Genomic DNA, 17,169 nt, shown 5'->3' with positions numbered 1-17,169 from the left:
CCCTGGAAATTAAATTTTATTACTTTTGTTAATTACAGGTACCTCGCCAGTGGATGTACGATGAGGGAATTGCATTATAACTTTCGTCTAGGACAAACAACATTAAGCACAATAATAAAATAATTTGTGCCGTAATTTGGAATAAGTTGCAAACATGTTTATCACTTCCGGCTACTGCAAATGACTGGATGGAAAATAGCAGATGGTTTCGAAAAACATGCCAACTTTCCACACTGCATCGGTAGTATCGATGGAGCACATAAGACTAATTCAACCTGCTGATTCTGCTTCGATGTATTATAACTATAAACACTTTTTTCATTGGTGTTGATGGCGGCATGTGACGATAATTATAATTTCATTTATATAGACGTCGGTGCTTATCACGTTATCTGCCGATAGTATAAATGACAAAAATTACAAAAATCTTTTTGATGGAAATATAAGCGTTAGGTCAAAATATGAACTTTGATATAAGATAGGGTTTGGGCAAACCAGCAATGGGGTTCCGTAGATATTAAAAAAAAAAACTAATGAGGTCGTATATGACCTACGTTTTGTACAACCTCAACCCATTTACTCTTCCAGAATTTGTACCTTTCTACTTCTTTAACATCTGCATCTGCTACATTGGCATCCGGCATAATGGCCATACGACCTGATCTGGTACCCGGTATGCGACCTTCTAAATACGCATTATGTACTCTTAAGATCATGCGATAGCGAGGAAACGTTTCAGGTTGAGGGACGCCTCTCCGTTCTACATGTTCTTGATTCAGCTTCAACTTCTGCCGCATTCCCCCTAGCATAACCGTAATAGTAATGCATTTCTGCGTAGCCAAAGAAGTAAACATGATCACTTACACGCAAACTATAGTTAAATCGCGAGTAAGTGGTAGATTTCGTCAGACTGAGCATGAAATTCAGCGCGTCACCAAAGCCTCTTATAGAAAGGGGAATCAGGGCGAGAAAAGAATCACGTACTTGATTATTTTTGACATACCATGGCACCGTGCAAAGATGTTTTGTCGTTGGTAAGTCTGTTGATTCATCAATATCCAACGAAAATTTAACATTACTTAAATCTTCACAAAGTTCTGCGAAACTCTCTGTGCCAATTATATTTTCCACGATAGACTGCACTCTTGGACGTGAGCATTTTAAACTTTTTGCAACTTTAGAGTCTGGACAAATCTGTACAACTAATTTAGTAAGATGATCAGTAATATTATATGGAAGATAGCATAATCCATATAATATTACTGATGATAGCTACAAACCCAGCAATCCGGATTTCACCTGAAATGAATGAAATTGTTGATTTAAGAATTCATAAAACAGACTCTATTTTACATTACTAACGGTGCGGCGCAAAGGATTTGATAACTTACTTACCATCTTTCACTTGATGTTTAAAGTTTAAACTGGTCTTTACTAACGAAGTCTGACAATTTTGGGTTGAACAGCTAAGCTCTTAACACTCTTCGTGAAGTTTAGAACTGGCATGTTTTTTGAGAGCGTCTTACCCCGAAGATATATTTATCTCCTTAATACGTGTGATTGAGATGGACTATGAGCAGGGTTCATAGCATGTTCATAGAGTAAAATAGTGTAGTGTTGCTACAAATAATAAAGTATTAGTTTCTTTGTCGTAAAAGGGTATTTTCGAAATGGTAATGCGAAAGATTGTTGACGTGACGAAAGTGGAATTTTAATTATCTCAGAAAAAATATATAAATTTTATGTAGTTAATTATATCACTTGATAATCGAATTTTCGAAACTTTGAATTAAATCTTACTTTTTCGCGTAAATTCCTGAAATAATCGGTATTTTCTTGTACTAGTATACCATTTGTCTCTATCCTTAGCGCAATAAAAAGGTTTAATTGCGTTGTCGAGTTTATATACATTATCTTCATTTTCGTATCCATTTTTCTTTCTGGAGGTACTTTTTTTAATGAGCCTACCAAAGAAAACGTAAATAACCCGTCTTCGTCATCATTTTTATCCTCAAAATTTTCTCTCGTTCGATGCTCCTCTGTAGAGTTTCAAGGAATTTATCATCTTCGGGACACGTAGTGGCCTTTGTTCTCTTTTTTTACGCTGTACCATCTGTATATCTGGTTCAGAGTTCTCCGCAGGTTCTTCGTCAGCAACGTGTTCAGATACTTTTACAGCTACAACTTAACTGCTGCTATCCTAGCTATATTCTGTTTTGTTACTTTACCATTATCTAATGGTTTTATTGCGCAAAGCAAAGGATGGCATGTAAATATATCTGGGAAATGTTCGGCACCAGGTGCAGCACTATATAGCGCATTTTGGTGAGAAACTACTTGCCTGTTGAGCTGCAAATGAATCTAAATTAATTCGTCCATATTTTTTTGTCCAAGAACTTTGAGATTTCGCGCGTTCTGCTAGCTGCATGATTTATTCGTTTGCCAGTGTCGTGGATCGGTCCAGTAGCTTTTGGCACCGAGGAGACCTGGGAACCAACCTCCTCAGTGTCGGTAACTTTGCGCAAGTTTTTGCCCCCCCTCCCCAGGAATACGTGGGGCAGCCTGAGTTGGACCCAGGGAGGGATTCTCCACTTTTGGTGGTACCCTCCTGGGGTAGTTTCTTTTCTAAACTTGCCTCCATCATCTCCTCCATTCCCCTCCAGTTTGCAGTACGCCTGTCGGGTTAAAACCGCCAGCCGCTATCTAGGGCTGGGCCCTTTCGGTTCCACAGCGGCCTCATCGGCCCCAACCCCAGTACTAGGTGATGCTGCGCACATACCATCAACTAGGAGTATTATTTAGCAGCCCTCCGGCCAGTGAGTCACTCGTTTAGCACCACCAGGGCAGACCTAATATAGTTAGGTGGTTAAAACCTACGGACGCGAGTGACGCCGCCAAACCATTTTCGGTATTTGTCTTTCATGCAATGGCTTTATAATTTTTAATCCTTTATATTTAGGATTATTGTTGTATAGTTCCACAATGTGTTCCCACTTGGCAACTTAAGTTTCTCCGTAAATTACGTATTGTAAATTTTTTGTCAGCAAGTTGTTTCGTGAACCTTTTAACATGTGTGGGACATCATACAACGGGATAACTACTTGTCCATCAACTGTAAAAACTTTCTCTCTAAAAACTTGGATGTTCTTCTCTATTCGCTTCTATAAGGCTATTAATTGTAGCAGTGTTTGAGGTTTGAGGTGACTGTCACATACAGTTGCAACAACGACAAATCCGATAAAATGAAGCTTTTTTTATTATAATTTTTATTTGCGCTGCTAAAACCTGTTTCGGTGTACTACTTGAGCAGAATGAATAATAAATTGGCTGCTTGTACTGCTGATTTTCACTAGCCTTCATTATTGGCACTTTTATTAATTTTTCAAACATTTTTTCATTAATGCCCGGTCTCAAAGCAGCTCTTGAAATCATTGTACTTAAGGTCATTGGGGAAGGCAGAATAAAAATCTTGCTGAGCCATTTGTAACATTTAGGTCCACGCTTATAAACATTAAGCGCCATTATTTTCTCCTCTTTAGAAACACCTCGGTCCTTTCTTTTGAAATTGTTTCTTATACTCTCTATTACTGTAGAGAGCGGTGTCGGAATTAGTCGTTACTATGTCTTGAAGTAATTTTGTCTTAATCAAGTCGGCACTAATATTTAATCCCAAACTCTCTATACCCATAATCATTGGCTTGTATGTGTCCGGCAAGCCTGCAAGCATTAAAGTGCTTAGCCACTCATCATCAACCTTGAACTTAATGTTCCTGAGTTTATGGGTTGCTGACATTATTTTATTTATATAAGTTTCAACATTTTCGCTCGTTTCGGTCGTGTTAATTAAGTCCTTTAATAAACATACTTTTCTAGTCAATCCACTGTCTTCGAAAGAAATCGTCAACGAATAGAATTAATTTTGACTTAGCTTTTATAGCGATCAGGGCTCCATATACAAGCCTTGTAGCGTGTCCGGTTTGAAAATCATGTACATTCCGAAGAACAAACCCAAGCCGTCTAAAAGATTCCCTTGCCAACATTGCAACATGATCGTGAAATGTGAGCCCGCGATCAAATGTGACACCTAAAGGTAAAAAAAAAAACAAAAAAAGATACTATAATATAGTTATAGTGCTTCAATGACTTCGTACGTGACACAAATCATTGAAACAAGCCAAAAATTAAGCGATACGGGCTTTAATATCAATGATAAGTGGGTCGCATCGCTTTTGTTAACAGAAAAATATTCCCCTATGATAATGGCGATTGAACATTGCGGCATACCATTGACATCAGACGCCATTAAAACTAAATTATTGGACATGGAAGAAAGCGGAAATGGCGAAGACAGTAGCGCTTCCAATTCCAGTGGAGCATTTGCGAGTGTTCATCTTACCGCGAACGAAGAATGGTTGTCAAATGTGTCGCGAGATGTTATGATCAAAGAAATTGTCGTGGCAAATAAAGATAAAATACCAGTAATATGTACTGAAAATGTGCAGATTACGACAAAGACGCATGCTTGTGAATACGGGTATTATGCGTGCCGAAGTTGACTACAAATCTGTTGTCTGTAAAGTTAGGTTTGGATGTTCACCATTTAGATGTCAAGACTGCGTTCTTGAATGGTGATTTAGAGGAAACCATTTACATGAAAATGCCAGATTGTTATAATAGTAGTAGTTCAGAACTTCAGATCATAAAGTATTGAAACTAATAACTTGAAACAGATTTTATCTAATAATTTCAGCATTAAGGACTTAGGTGAAGCTAAATTATAGCTATATTATATAGCTATATAGAGCAGAAGGTATCTTGGTTGACATACCGTTATCGAGTCCATCAGTTTTTTGCGACCCATTGTTATCGCAAAGATGCATGGACGGAGATAGTAAAAATGATGGCGAATTATCTGAATCTTCCACAAGACCAAATTAATACGGGTCCCGATTCCTCAAATGAAGTACATATATACGTAGATCTTGATCCAGAAATACGTCTTGCATTGGGGGACCCCATTGAAGACAGTCCTATATATGGACCCAATATTCACAGCGATTTGGCACAGCGCTGGTTGCCAATATTAAAGAAAGGCTTGACCAAAGATGTTAAAGAAAACTTGTTGAAGGAACATCATATTCCAGGTAACTGCAAATTACTAAAATCACCCAGTTTAAACCCCGAGATAGCCGCTGCTGTCGCAAAAGCAGTTCGGAGTAGAGACAAAAAGATGGAAGTCAAGCAAAATCAATTAAGATTTGGTATTACTGCTATTTCAAAAGCTATGGAAACAAAAATTAATGATGGAAGTAAAATTACAGCTATAAAACATCTTTCTGATGGTTTTCGAATTTTGACAGATCTACATTATACAGAAACACAATTTCGCACTAAATGTATTACTCCGTAATAAATCTATACTGAACATAATTCAAGAAGAGGAAAGAGACGAATTCTTATTTGGTAGTCAATTGTCGGTAAAGATAAAGGCTGCAAAAGCCATTGAAAAACAAGGCTGGCCACCTACTCCTTGATATGTCGTCGAGTAGGGGGGGGGGGGGGAGCATACATGACGAGCAGGTTACATCCGAACAGACAATTTCGCCCTCAGGGTGCAGGTTTCCTCGGGGTGAAAACGTTTCACTTTTTTCTCAGTAGCACAAATTTGGCGGGGTTTCTTTTCTTCATATTTTTTTTGTTTTTATGTCAGAGTATGTGCGGTATTTTTTCATATTTGTTCCTCCCATAAGATGTTCTAATTTCCCTATCTCGTTGTAGAGGTCTTCAGTTTCTTGTAATATCTCTCGGTCAATTTTATCACTTAGGTAATTAGGCAGGCCTGCGGCTATAAGGTCTATAAGAGTACCAGTATCAATCGTCTTCTTCGCCTCTAATACCTAACAATTTTTCTTTTTTTAATGCGTACTCAAGCAATGAACCCGTTTGGTATTTAAATCCAAGAGCATATCTGATTGGTGACCAACCTTTGTTTCCAAATGTTTCACAAAAGTTTTTTTCCCATTTAATCCACTCTGATTCTATTGTTCATTTTATTAACATACGTACCAATTCACACTAGGATATTCTAAAAACTGTTTTTTTTTTCAATTTCAATTTTTTTTCTGTCGTCTTTAATATGAAAGCGTTCGCATTTTTTGTTGAAATCCGGAAAATGCGTGAATATGTCCGGAAAATGCGTGAAAATGTCCGGAAAATGCGTGGAAATGCCTGGAAAATCCTTGGAAAATGCCTGGGAAATGTCCGGAAAATGTCCGGAAAATGCGTGAAAATGTCCGGAAAAACGTGGAAAATGTCACTTCAAATTTGCGAAGTAATTAAAGCAGAAAACCAAAAAAACAAAAAAAAAGGAAAATCTTTCATATTAAATGTATATGGGATATTCATATTTCATACTTAATGTATGGGAGGGTTTAAAGATATTTTTTTTGATATTTCTCGATTTATTTTTAAAAATTTATTACGGCCATTTTACTCATTAGGTTAAGTACTTTCGATATCAGTTTAAAGTTTTTTGTTATCTGTAATACTTACGGAAAAATCGCCTGTGCACACTTAACGATTACACCCTGTATACCTATAATTTATTAAGCATACCTTTTTGAGATTTCTCTCCACTTCTTACGTTGTTCTTTTATAGTACGAGGCGTACTTTTCGAACTTACTTACTTACTTCGTACTTTACTCTCTGATTTCTTCTTTAAATAAAGTTGTCTTCTTTTTTCTTTTTCCAAAGCCAATAACTCTGGATCATTCTTAATTTCAGCGTAGCGTCGCCTTTGACATAATCTTTGTTTGGCTAACCGTTCCTCATGTCGCTTTTTTGACTTAGGGTTTGGAGCCATTGTTAATGTTTAAAATAAAAGCTTTTTGCTTTAATTAATACTTTTCTTAAAATTAAGTTTCATGGTAGTAAATATAATCAATAACTTTGTGTTAAAAATATTGCTTTGATTGCCTTAACCTGCAATAAAAATAATTACTAGTTAATTAATAACTCTGATACAATTATTTTTCTAGGTACTTGAATATTATTTTATATACGATATATTCCTCCTCTAATCATCAAATAATTCTTAAAAGTAATACTTAAAATATATATTATATATTATATACACTACAGTCTAGACATAAAAATTGATATGGTTAGGTGTGGTAAAAGGGACGCATGGGGAAAGAGGGACAAAGGAAGAGAAAACCAATGCGTTTATTGAAATATAATTTACGTAAATAGAAAAAAATAGATATAAAACTATTTCTATCGATGGTAGGTGTTTTATATTATTTTAAATAGGTAAATGTTTACTACTTCTCATACACTAAGTTACTACTTTTCAAAAATGTATCAAGTAGCTACCTAATTGTAATTGCAGAGATTAAATAAAATATATGTGCCTGTTGTCTATTAATATAGCTCCTTCTTCAAGAAGTATGTCATTCATTAAACTCAACAAACGCCCTTCATTTATTATATACGCAATGTTGTAAGCGGTGACATTATTGTCTTGATAGGAATTAAATATTTTATGATTAAGACTATCTAATAAAAGTGCTATCTTCGCACAAAGCCTTGGTTTGTGCGAAGATAGCACTTTTTTTAATTTATAATAATTTTTAAGTGTTAAATTCCATAACTAACTAAAACCATACCTTAAAAATTCAAGATACAAACTAAGTAGCATCATATTTCATTCACTCATAATTAATTCTATCTAATTCGAAGCACAGTTACACACGCTACGATAGCATTCTGCTGACGCTTCATAGCGTATTGCATGTCGACTGGACTTCCACGAACTGTGTTTATTACATTTTTAAACACGATATATTTAAAATATTAGAGACAAGGTTTTCTTACGCACATTTTTTTGAGTATATAATATTATTTAACTGTAAATTCAACACAGCATACAGACCTTCCATATCATCATTTCCACATCCCGAACTGCGGAAGCCACTCTGGCCTGGCATTAGATATTCCTCATCTAAAACAAGTGTTTTATTAAAATGGTTATTAATAAAAAGTAAAAACACGTTTTAGACCAAATACAAATTAAAAAAAAAATAGATTTTGATAGAAAACCAATAATCCATACTAATATTATTTCAAAAATATTTAACGGTGCATTTACATCAAACGAGCGAATGCTCATTCTAAACCCACTCTGTCAAATTATTTTAGTGTAAACAGGCGTAGAGCATTCTTTCGTGTTCTTAGTGCGTTCGAAAAGATTCTATGCAATGTTCTAATAACAACACTGAATACGAGTTTTCGTTTACACTAAAAGATCACGAAAGAATGCCCTTGCTCTAGCTCTAGCTCTATGTTGGTTTGATGTGAATGCACCGTAAGGCGAATCTAACGACACTAAAGTTAAAACTTAATATCCATCGAGCCGTTTTACACTGGAGAGCATGACAAAAACACATATCTGAATAATGTCCAATAAAAAGTACCTTCGAAATATGATTGCAAAGTTGGTGGCTTATCAGTTGGTTTCTAACTTTCTAATAATATGAAAAACAAACATAAAAGGTACCTAGGTAAAGCAAGTTTATTTAGTTTTTAGACTAGAAGTAGGTTGGTACTCACTTTTAATAAGCATTCTTATAATTTCAGCTGTCTGGTTTGGTTCGATACAAAATAACGCCTTTTCTAAGGAATCCATGCAGGTGGCGCAAATCCTAAAGATGTTTTTAAAATCATTTGATACCTGAAAAAAAATAAGAGAAAATTATGATGAGGCTTCAAAAACAATGCATTTAAAATTTCGTTGAACCTTATTAAAATCGAAACAATCATTTGCGCGTGAATTTCGTCATTTTTTGAATAGGTCGCATTTGTTAGTGCTAATGCAATTTATGCAATGTTTATATATTTTTTTCGTTCTCCATTGCCGACCGACTGAATTTTCCAATGTCGACGGTATTTCAAATTTGGAGCGCTTTTCAATTGTTTAAAAAAAATGGTCTTGACCACGTCTTGACTCTTGACCAACCAGTACATCACAAAATATGATTTGCAATGACAAAAATACAATTAATAGATCTTAAAATTGAGGTTAAGCATTATAAAACTTTGTAGAGAACTGTAGAGGGGTTGTTAACTCAAAGACATTTCAGATTGTAATGATTTTATTTGTACACAGTTCCCGTATTTATACAAAAAATCGACCAAAAACAAAACTAATCAGAATTCTAATTTTGAGATTGAAATTTAGAATGCGCTCTGATTAAGAAAAAGAATGCGCCGGCTTGTACACAATATGATATATATATATATATACTCTATGCATGTCTCCCATAGTGTCCCCCCTCAAGCGAAGCGAACATTTTTCTTGACGACGCGTCCACTTCTTGTAGTGTATGGATTTACCTCTTTTCGACATGATTTTAATCAAAATTCACTGGAAAACGTTAGAACAAACAAAGCTGTATCGACACGAAATCAAGTTTGACGTTTGACAGACGGCTGGATTGGGTTGCCGTGGTTGCCATGTAAAAATCATATCGTTAGTTCCATTTTACGCCACGCCTATTCTCTTTTCACACAGACTATAGCTCTATGTTGGTTTGATGCAAATGCACCGTAAGGCGAATCTAACGACACTAAAGTTAAAACTTAATATCCATCGAGCCGTTTTACACTGGAGAGCATGGCAAAAACACATATCTGAATAATGTCCAATGAAAAGTACCTTCGAAATATGATTGCAAAGTTGGTGGCTTATCAGTTGGTTTCTAACTTTCTAATAATATGAAAAACAAACATAAAAGGTACCTAGGTAAAGCAAGTTTATTTAGTTTTTAGACTAGAAGTAGGTTGGTACTCACTTTTAATAAGCATTCTTATAATTTCAGCTGTCTGGTTTGGTTCGATACAAAATAACGCCTTTTCTAAGGAATCCATGCAGGTGGCGCAAATCCTAAAGATGTTTTTAAAATCATTTGATACCTGAAAAAAAATAAGAGAAAATTATGATGAGGCTTCAAAAACAATGCATTTAAAATTTCGTTGAACAACCTTATTAAAATCGAAACAAGCATTTGCGCGTGAATTTCGTCTAGATTTCATAATTTCAGCTAGATTTTCACCTGTGTGTGAAGTTGGAACATCACATGTAGTTAATACATAGCTTTTTAAAATGCTTTGGTCAAAAAAATGTATTGTTTCAACACAGCATACCTTCCATATCATCATTTCCACATCCCGAACTGCGGAACCACTCTGGCCTGGCATTAGATATTCCTCATCTAAAACAAGTGTAAATTTATTAAAATGGTTATTAATAAAAAGTAAAAACACGTTTTAGACCAAATACAAATTTAAAAAAAAATAGATTTTGATAGAAAACCAATAATCCATACTAATATTATTTCAAAAATATTTAACGGTGCATTTACATCAAACGAGCGAATGCTCATTGTAAACCCACTCTGTCAAATTATTTTAGTGTAAACAGGCGTAGAGCATTCTTTCGTGTTCTTAGTGCGTTCGAAAAGATTCTATGCAATATTCTAATAACAACACTGAATACGAGTTTTCGTTTACACTACAAGATCACGAAAGAATGCCCTTGCTAGAGCAAGGGCATCCTTTATAATCAAACCAACATAGAGCTAGAGCTCTAGAGTCTGTGTGAAAAGAGAACCGTCCTAAGATTTGAGGGCGCCTCTGTGATTAATTTCCGTGTTTATGATGTTGACAACACTGTTATGTCATTATAGTGTGACTGTAACATTTTGATATTTTAAGGTTGTGTAAAGAATATAATATTTTCAACGACTGTCTTAATAATTGTTTTGATGTATTGTATGTATTAAGATTATAATATGTTTAAGTAAAGGGTCTTTTTTCAAGATTTTATTTTACCGCTGTCGGCGTGATTAGTATGCTTCCATGACAAATAATAGCTTTCTAGTACTAATTCACTGAGCAAAGCCGCGGACAGACAGACGGACATGGCGAAACTACCTACATAATATAAGGGTTCCTTGTTTGCTACGGAACCCTAAAAAGTTATAAATAAAATGTTTAAGAAAGCTACAAAATAATATGAAATATATTTCTAAATGGATTAAAATTGATTGAATGTGCAGTGTAAACTAAATTTGTGCAGTAGGTATAAGGAATAAAACTAAAAATTTATTTAAATCTATTTTTATATTTATTCATTGGCTCCCTGATCAGAACCATAACTAAAGTCTGATTCTAAATATTCAATGCCGGACATGACTGAACTATCTTTGGAACTAATGGAGAGATCCACAGAATTATCTTCTTCAGAACTGGATGTGCTCGAGTCTGTAACATTTATGATGATCTCTTGCATATCTTCAATTAAATGGTCTTGTTCCCAATATTTTTGTTCTACATGTATCACATGATCACACTCTTTTCGCCAATGTTCTGCAGTAATATTTTTGAAGCATTCATTTATAATTGGTAATAGTTCTTTTGCTGATACGTTCACATTCTTTGATGCTACTTGTCTTTTCACAAGGCTCCATATCATTTCAATGGCGTTAAGGTCACAGTGGTATGGGGGTAACCTCAAAACAGTATGACCATGTTCCTCAAATATTTGATTGATTTCAAATACTGGTTCTTTTTTGTTCCTTTTTACTAAACTTAGAAGTTCAGGTTTCAGTGCGTTATCTGGATATTCTATTCCATTGTCGTCCAACCATTTTTTCAAAGTGTCTTTCTTGTCGCTGCTATTTGGAGGCTTATTTATGCGTGTACTATGATAGGATGCATTATCTAGCACAATGACAGACGGTTGAGACAGGTTTGGCAAAAGCTTTTCTTTTGCCCACTTGGTAAAATTCTCTCGATTCATGTCGTGATGGTAATCAGCTGAAATACTTTTAGTTTTATATGCAAGTAAACAATTTTCAACAAATCCTTCCCTGCTACCTGCATGAACTATAATATATCGTTCACCAAGAGAAATTGCTTTTGAAACTCCAGGTTCACCGGGACCCTGCCAACACTTATTAACTTCATGTGCAGTATGTATATATGTATCTATATATACAACTGGTTTTCCAGTTTCCCTCAAGCGCTTCATTGTTCGCAAATATTTAGCTCGCCAGACCACAATATCATGTCTTTCAATGAGAACTTTTCGTTTTGACTCACATTTTTTATATTTGTAACCCAGCTCTTTTAAAATACCACTGAGACTACTGATTCCACCGCAATAGTTTATGTCTTCCTTTAACACACGATGTAGCTTCCTCAAAGTCGGTACCTCCTTCCTCACAGCATAAAATTCACGAATTTTGTTACGGATGACGCACTTATCAAAATCATCAAGAATGATGAATTTGGTCTTCCTTTACGTTTTTTCCCTGGTGTGCACCACACGCCGTTATTTGTAGAACCTTCTTTTTTTATTTTAGATATTGTGCCTCTATTTAAGCCTGGAAAAAATAATCTTAAATAAGTCTAAACACATTATAAATGAAAAGTATCAAAACTCTTTATACCGGCTACCAAAAACATTGATTGAAACAAAACAAACATTTATTCATTTAGATCATCACATATTTAATGAATTACTTTTAATTTATATACATTTCGAGATCTCAGGGATCGAAGGTTACCTAGGAGACTAGAAAACATTAAGAAAAACTGTTACATACCGGTCATAGCTGCCACACGTTTCGTGACTGCGTTTAGGTCAATAATGGTATGTTTTGCCGCTTTTTCTCTTTGGCAAAAGCGAATAATATTATATATTAATTCCCTTGTTGAACTGTGTATGGTTTTACCTCTTTTCGACATGATTTTAATCAAAATTCACTGGAAAACGTTAGAACAAACAAAGCTGTATCGACACGAAATCAAGTTTGACGTTTGACAGACGGCTGGATTGGGTTGCCGTGGTTGCCATGTAAAAATCATATCGTTAGTTCCATTTTACGCCACGCCTATTCTCTTTTCACACAGACTATAGCTCTATGTTGGTTTGATGTAAATGCACAGTAAGGCGAATCTAACGACACTAAAGTTAAAACTTAATATCCATCGAGCCGTTTTACACTGGAGAGCATGGCAAAAACATATATCTGAATAATTTCCAATGAAAAGTACCTTCGAAATATGATTGCAAAGTTGGTGGCTTATCAGTTGGTTTCTAACTTTCTAATAATATGAAAAACAAACATAAAAGGTACCTAGGTAAAGCAAGTTTATTTAGTTTTTAGACTAGAAGTAGGTTGGTACTCACTTTTAATAAGCATTCTTATAATTTCAGCTGTCTGGTTTGGTTCGATACAAAATAACGTCTTTTCTAAGGAATCCATGCAGGTGGCGCAATTCCTAAAGATGTTTTTAAAATCATTTGATACCTGAAAAAAAATAAGAGAAAATTATGATGAGGCTTCAAAAACAATGCATTTAAAATTTCGTTGAACAACCTTATTAAAATCGAAACAAGCATTTGCGCGTGAATTTCGTCTAGATTTCATAATTTCAGCTAGATTTTCACCTGTGTGTGAAGTTGGAACATCACATGTAGTTAATACATAGCTTTTTAAAATGCTTTGGTCAAAAAAATGTACACATCTCCGCACAGCGATCTCCACTGAAGCTGAGCGGAGAGGAGACGTGTCAATAACTCAATTCTATTGGTTGTTTAAAAAACATCTCCTCTCCGCTCGTCTCGTCTCCGCTTTGGTGGAGTCCCGGCCTTATACGCTAAAACCATCTTCGGTTTTCGAACCACTTTTCCTTTTTTATGCACACTAGCAAATCCTTTAGATTGTTTAGTGGAGAGCATGAACACACTTCGTTTATCCTTCCAATGCAACACTGTTATACCACGTTCGTTTTCCATTGCTACACATTCACCCGGCTTGAGGTTTGCATCAATAACTTGTTTGGGCAGGCCCTTTCTATTTTTTCGCAGTGTGCCTACTAAATGAGTATACCTATCTAGAAGTTCATTTGCTAAATCCAAACTCGTATACCAGTTATCCGTAGCTACGGTGTGCCCCAAATCAAGTATTTCTTTACAGAGTGACATTACAACGTTTTTAGGCGTTGTATTCAGCTGTTCGTGGTTTTTACCAGCGTAAAGTTCTAATTTACAGGTATAACCTGGTGTTGTACACAGTTTAAATAGCTTCATTCCGTATTTGTGCCGCTTGCTCTTATTGTATTGCCTAAAGATTAATCGCCCGCGGTAAGGCACTTGACTTTCGTCAACACAAACTTCTTCTTTAGGCGAATAATACCGTTGAAATGAGTTATTTAACGTATCTATCAGACTGCGTATTTTATAGATTTTATCGCTGATTCTGTAACAACAGTTCGAATCTATTACGACTCATGATCGAAGGTGCAAAAGTTTGTTTGAAAACTCTGTCTGTGCTCCAGTATAGACTTATTTTTGGGAGTTTGATTAGTCCCATGTACATAATAAGTCCAAAAAGAGTCTTGACTTCATCTTTGTTTGTTGGCTTCCAACTTTTCAAACGCGATGACGGCTTTGTGCTTTCTCGTCGCTCAGCATACAAATTGGTTTGCACTGCTATTTCCTCAAAAATTTCGTCAGAGACTAATAATGAAAAATAGGCTCCTGGGTCTGCATTTCGAAGTTCTTTATCGTACGGTTTCTTGATACCTAGAACAAATCAGTTCTTTGGTTATAAAAGGACATATTATAGACTAGCTTTTATACACATACATCCATCCTATATATTAGTAGGACAGTAGACTATTTAAAAAATGTAAAAATATTATTGACTTTTGAGCTTTAACCACAGAAAACATACAGATGAATTGAGAACCTCCTTCTTTTTTTAAGTCGGTTAGTGAATAAAACACATAAATTTATTGCACATAAAAGATATACCTATATTAATATTATTATAAATACCTGTTGGCTCCGTAAATGCAATCACTGCTGGTTGGAGTCCTCTTGGTTCTCTCCATTTTTGTCGCCTAAACAGACTTCTGGAATCAGTTTTGATAGTTGTTGTTTAGAGATTCTTAAGTGATACATTATGCTGGTGTAGCTGTCTCCCGTCGCTAAAAAGCGTAAAGTCGCACCTAATCTCATGTCAGGAGGAATCACATCGTTCCTCCATGTTGTTTTCTTCTCTATATCTGGTAAAATCATAGTCAATAGTTCTTGAAAATCGCTTTCTGAACATCTAAAAAAATTTTTTATACCGAACCTATCATCAATTTTTAGTTCTTGATAAATATTGAAGGAACGAGGTTGCAGGTAGGGTCGGACCCGGAACCTATTTTTATTATTTCTTTGGAGAACTAAGGGCGCATTCACACGGGATACGTCTTTGACGATTCGGTATAAAACACGATTCGCCTTGACGGATAGATGTTCACATTGAATACGGAATCGTGTTTTTTCACGATTCGTCAAAATATCCGAATTGATGTTCACATGTTGTTTCGTGATTGTGTTCAGTTGAGAGTAAACTACCAAAGACAATGGACGTGAATACTTTAATTTTGTACTGGTATTATCGTCGATCTAAAAAAAGAAAAACAAGAAGAATACACTGGGTGCATCCAATTTTAAGGCAAAGACAAAGTGTTGGGGATTTTTATACTTTGATGAGCTCGTTACGAGAAGATGATACCAAATTTTACACTTATTTTAGAATGTCTAAAGATACCTTTGACTTCCTTCTCCAAAGGTTGGATACGGATTTGAGAAAACAGGATACATGTATGAGAAAGGCCATTAGCCCTGAAGAAAAGTTGGCGTCTGGCGATAACTATAAGGCAAGAAAAACTAATTATATTATTTATTATTCTTATTTATTGGTTATATTTATGATAATTTAGAACATGTTTTTAGAAATTTGATAGATCCAGATAATCACTTAATTGACTTAGAGCTGTAGATAGTGCCGGTGATGCACTTGGATCATCGCGATGGATCAGCGATGTTCCAGGTTGTAGAGGGGTGGGCGTTTCTGCAGACACTTCTGCATTTACTATCGATGAACTTTCAGGAAGAGGCCGAGTATTATTATTATTAGACGTTCCTCCCGGTGATTCTTGAGGCTTAGTATAAAACCACCACTATTATAGTTGTGATGATGTGAATTGTAATAATTTTGATGCCAATTCGAATAAAGTAACCGTCATGAGAAGCTATAAATTTTGTAAACAAGTGTTCAGGAGTTCACAACATTTGGACCAACAAAAAAAATGAATTTGTTTAAGATTTAATAAATTATTAAGTAACAAATATTAATTAACATAAATATTATTTAAGAATAATTATTCGTCAGATTCAGATGTTTCCATTTCTGTGTCAGAATCAGTGACATGTATCACGAAGCTGTCTACAGTTTTATCAATCATCTCATCGATTTTGGAATAAAAATTATCTTCTTCCTTGATAACATGCTCCACACAACGCTTCCAATTTTCCGAAGTAATCTGCTGCAGTCCCTCTTGTAATAATTGTTTTACCTCGTCAAATTTAAAATTTGTATTTTTGCGAGCAACATATCCTTTTACGTTGGCCCAAATTAGCTCAATTGGATTAAGCTCACAATGATATGGCGGGAGTCTCAATACTTCCACCTTATATTTTTTTGCAAGCTCGTCCACTACATAAGTTTTAAAATTGTCTTTAACATTTTTTACTTTTAGCAGTAATTCAGTCTTAATTTCATTGTCGTCGTAAGAAATATTCTTACTTACAAGCCAATTTTGTATATCATTTTTTTTCCAGGCAGTAGTAGGAATTCTTTCAAGACGCCTTGAGTGGTATGGTGCATTGTCCATTACCACTACTGCATTTTCTCCAAGTTTTGGGAGAACGTTTTCGAACCATTGTTCAAAATGTGTTGCATCCATTGATTCATGGTAATCTCCCGTCTTCTTGCATTCAAATATATTTTCACCGCCCTCTACAAAACCGTTCTCATTGCCGATATGGGTAATTATTAATCGTTTACCTTTTGACGTTGGGTTACGTGCACCAATGCTAAGTCCTTCTAGGAAAGCCTGCTTCTTACTTTTAACTTGTTTGTCTACCCAAGTTTTATTTACGGTATGTCCTGTAAAAACAATTAAACATTTGTTAATTAGCGTCTTGCGCAGTAAAAGAGTTGAAGTACATTATTATTAATACACACTTGTGATAGCCCTTA

General features: G+C 35.2%; 1 long non-coding RNA gene and 1 pseudogene across 1 annotated transcript; one reads left to right on the top strand and one right to left on the bottom strand.

Moving 5' to 3' along the window:
• LOC149896180 (uncharacterized) overlaps window positions 1-17,169 on the top strand; it is a 257,603-nt pseudogene that overhangs the window by 189,833 nt on the left and 50,601 nt on the right.
• LOC149896185 (uncharacterized) lies at window positions 6,706-8,805 on the bottom strand. Its single transcript, XR_016458389.1, has 3 exons — window positions 8,612-8,805; window positions 7,935-8,003; window positions 6,706-6,982 (listed from the first exon to the last, which is right to left on the bottom strand). It is a non-coding gene; the product is annotated as an uncharacterized LOC149896185 (long non-coding RNA).

Source organism: Colias eurytheme, chromosome 29 (assembly GCF_061535395.1).
Source record: "Colias eurytheme isolate Ceu_HAF_F1 chromosome 29, ilColEury1 Martin Lab GWU primary, whole genome shotgun sequence".
Classification (NCBI taxonomy): domain Eukaryota; kingdom Metazoa; phylum Arthropoda; class Insecta; order Lepidoptera; family Pieridae; genus Colias; species Colias eurytheme.
Note: the sequence above shows the minus strand (reverse complement) of the source record. Positions and strands in the feature narration are given on the sequence as shown.